Here is a 4066-nt window from a genome sequence, read left to right as displayed (position 1 = left end):
TTTGACCTCTAACCCTGTACTGTTTGGTGGTTTAATGCAGGTAACTGGTACTCTGACCTTTAACCCCTTGTTGTTTGGTGCTTTATTGCAGGTAGCTGGTAGTCTGACCTTTAACTCAATGTTGTTTGGTGGTCCAATGCAGGTAATGGTACTCTAGCCTCTAACTCAGTGTTATTTTGTGGTTTAGTGCAACAGAATGTACTCTGACTTCTAGCCCCATGGTAGCTGGTACTCTGACCTTAAGTAATAACCGAAATTAAGAATAGTATATAAATGTTTTTCACATCTACACAATAACTCTGCCCGGTGAGAACATCCTTTGATCGAAGTGGCTGTCATCCATTAACATGTTACCCTGGGTGACGCCTCAGATCGGTATTGAGCGTAAGACGTCACCGAGTGTATACCGACAGAAGCGGTGATCTTGGAGCAACATCAAGGTGGGTGAAGATACGCTGGCACTTATCAGTTAAAGTTGGCATGTGTAACAACTTCTTTAGTTTTTCATTCATCAACTTATTTTTGTCACCCAACTTTCTTCATTAAGGATCAGAGGTTAGTATGTTTACGTAATCATTAAGTGAGTTCAGTTATGTTATAATGTTTATTTATTCATTAAGTGAGTTCAGTTGTGTTAGTATGTTTACGTATTCATTAAATTAGTTCAGTCGTTAGTTTTGTGTCAAAACGCTAGTTTCCAAAGTCAAATTGTCTTTGTTACGTTAATCTCAGCATTTTGCTGTAAACCTTTTGTTGTAGCATCCCCATTAATGTCTCGATATTTTGCAGCAAACCTTTTGTTATAGCATCCCCATTAATGTCTCGATATTTTGCAGTAAACCTTTTGTTGTAGCATCCCCATTAATGTCTCGATATTTTGCAGTAAATCTTTTGTTGTAGCATCCCTATTAATGTCTCGATATTTTGCAGTAAATCTTTTATTGTAGCATCCCCATTAATGTATCGATATTTATAGTAAGCTACTGCTCTAAAAAACATTATTGTGTCAGTTCTTATTAAGCTACAAATAAGAAACATGTAATTGTTGTTATTGTAGAACTGTTCTAAATATTATAAAATAATGTTAACCGCTATACAAGAAAAGTGACCGGCAGATCTCTGTGTAAATAACTGTTATACACATACTTATATTTACTAACCCTAGGATTTGGGGTTATTTTATCTCATATGATCGCAACAGAAGATGTATCCGGGACTGCTGTAAAACTTATAATGTGGCTTTTTTTACGATTAAGTTTATTTGTTTTATTATGTTAAGTTTCACATAAAAGTACACCAGGGGCATCAGCGCTAGTCGTTCCTAATTTTAGAAGTCATAGACTAGAGGGAAGTCATTACCATCCACCGCCAATTTCTGGGCTACTCTAATCGAATAGTGGGCGTCTCCCTTATAACACACACACACACACACACACTGTGTGGAGTGCGATATTCTTTTAATGTAACGGGACGCGAGCCACGAAACCCGAGTTTCACAATCCGACACTAACAACTGGATAGAGTTCGACCCTTTAAGATCAAGATTCCTTGAAACGTTTGAAGTTTCTAGAAAATATTCTTCTAATTTAGTTTTGTAGCTTCGTGCTTAATAACAAACAAATCGAGGTTCTGTGTCCTGCGCTCCTTTAAGGCTAAATATAATATTGCGCCTTTCACTTTGGGACTGTGCGTGCTTAAGCTTACAATGACATCTTACAGAAAGAAAATACACAAAACTGGTTTTATTATATAATGTAGTAGAAACGTTGTCACTAACTGTCTGCACTGATCAAATTTCACGTTATTCTCAATAAGGTTATGTAATATCTAGCCTTGTATTTAATTTTGTTTACAAAGATTATCAAACATATTATATTTAAAGTGCCGATTTTAAAAATGTTTTTGACATGATAAATGAGATATGACGATCCGTTAAAGTTCTGATGTATGAATATCTTTAAATGGACACAACTATTATGACCATACTAAGAAAGCTGACATATTGTTAGCTTTTTGGACATTGACAATTATAGTGATTTTTTTTTAAGTTTGACATAATGTTAGATTATTTGGCTCCGTTAGCTAGAGTGATCATATGCCACTGAGAGTTACAGTTACCGTAACAAAGTAGTTACCATATGTTCCACTTATTTGACTGTGAGACTGGAAACAGTTTCGTACACTCTACATATTTCGATGTCTTACTGCGTCATCATCAGGAGTAAGAAGGTTGAACATATCTTATCTTTGTACAGTAAAATTAAGTAACTTAATTTCTTATTGTATTTTGAGACTGAGACAGTCTCATTTTACATTTATTGTGTACTCTTAAACGTTGGCTTTATTTCTTTAATACATCTGTGTAAAAACTTACACAAGTGTTGTCCTAATCTTAATAATAGATTATTTGATATTGACGATCCTTGTGGTCGTATTAAAATTGTCTTTATCGTAGCTTATTGACAATTCTTATGATCGTAATAAAAGTGTTATATTCTTAACTTATTTAACATTGACGATTGATATGATTGTATTTGTCATTATCTTAGCTTCTTTGAAGATTCTTGTGATCGTATTGAAATTGTTATGTTCTTAGCTTATTTGATAACGACGATTGTTGTGATCGTATTACAAATGTTATATTTTAACTTACTCGGCATTGACGGTTCTTGTGATCGTATTAAAATTGTTATATTCTTAGCTTATTTAACAATGACGATTTTTTAATTAAAAATTGTCACATTATTGGGTTATTTGAAATGGACTATTATCATAGTGAACCAAATTAAAAATTGGACGTATGTTTGTTTCATTTGACACTGATTATTATAATGAGTTTATTAAAATTTGGCATTTTCTTAGCATATTTGACACTTGAGATTATACTAACTGAACTTAAGAAACTGAAGCATACCTTGACTTGTAAACTCTCATTTAGTGGATTTGAGATTATCATTATTAACGTTATTGTTATAAGAATAATATAAAAATTATGTTTCAGAAAAACCTTTGAGAAAGCCTTAGAACAAGTAATTTTTAAAATAGTTACACATTTACACACTATTAACTTAATTTACCTTTTATCCTATTCTTTTTATACCATCCTTACTCCCCTCTACCCTACCCACTTGCAGGAGTGACATTTATTATTTATATAAGTTTAATGATGAAGCAACGCCCTTAAGATATGTACCTTTTGCTTAATAACAGCCGAAAGCCACATCATACATTCATGTCATTTTGGTGTATTCTTGTGGTTTTGACTACATCTGCTCAATTAAATTAGCATGACATCATCAGCAACAACAACAAAATGCTTTCAATTGTTTAATTGTCATGGAAATGAGAAAGTAAGTGCACCCTGAGTAAAAATAGTGTGAAGTCATAAATTATTTCACCCTAAACTCAGTGATTTCTTGTTGTTGCTTTCAGTGTAACAACAACACATAGAAATTATCTTGTTTGTATTCTAACTACATACGTAAAGGAATAAAACTTACTTTTGTTTTTCACACTCCGATTAAACGAGAGCGCAGAACACCATGGAAGCCAGCTATTATGTTGTGTGTTTCACCAGGTTGGTCGGGCGTGGACTACTGGTTATAGTTCGCGTCCCGTTACCGCTAAAAAAATCGCTCTCTGCAGTTTGGGGCAGTGGACGCGTTATAAGAGTAGCCCAATAGTAGGCAGTGGGTGCTGTTGTCTAGCTGCCTTCCCTATAGCCTATCAGCTAAAAATTAGACACTGCTAGCGCAGATACGTGTGAAACTGTGCGTGAATATCTGAAACAATCAAACATTTTTCGTCGTGAGTGATACAGTCATTTACGTTTCAGTTTTCTAAAATATTTATTTAAGACTTTTAAATAGTTCAAGGAATAAATGTAGTACAGGAGTTAATTTTCGATACGCCATTTGAGAGGACCTCATTTCGTATATGTTTGAACAATTTCAATTATTCAAAAATTCACATTAGATTCCATTTTTACATTAACGAAAATTTAATTTTGGTGGAATTTTCCGCAATAAACTATCTGTACTCTGACCCCCTGGCCGGCATGGCCAGG

General features: G+C 34.0%; 1 protein-coding gene across 4 annotated transcripts in view; it reads left to right on the top strand.

Annotated features, from left to right (window-relative positions):
- Positions 1 to 338: 338 nt before the first annotated feature.
- LOC106468936 (fibroblast growth factor receptor-like 1) overlaps positions 339 to 4066 on the top strand; it is a 50604-nt gene continuing 46876 nt past the window's right edge. For 2 of the 4 annotated variants that reach the window (XM_022398122.1, XM_022398136.1), the window contains exon 1: positions 339 to 440. The gene's annotated coding sequence lies outside the window, so the exon portion shown is untranslated. Of the gene's footprint in view, positions 556 to 4066 lie in introns of all 4 variants that reach the window. The other 2 variants (XM_022398128.1, XM_022398115.1) reach the window with 1 other exon arrangement.

The sequence above is a fragment of the Limulus polyphemus genome, unplaced genomic scaffold, assembly GCF_000517525.1.
Source record: "Limulus polyphemus unplaced genomic scaffold, Limulus_polyphemus-2.1.2 Scaffold93, whole genome shotgun sequence".
In the NCBI taxonomy this organism is placed as follows: Eukaryota; Metazoa; Arthropoda; class Merostomata; order Xiphosura; family Limulidae; genus Limulus; species Limulus polyphemus.
Note: the sequence above shows the minus strand (reverse complement) of the source record. Positions and strands in the feature narration are given on the sequence as shown.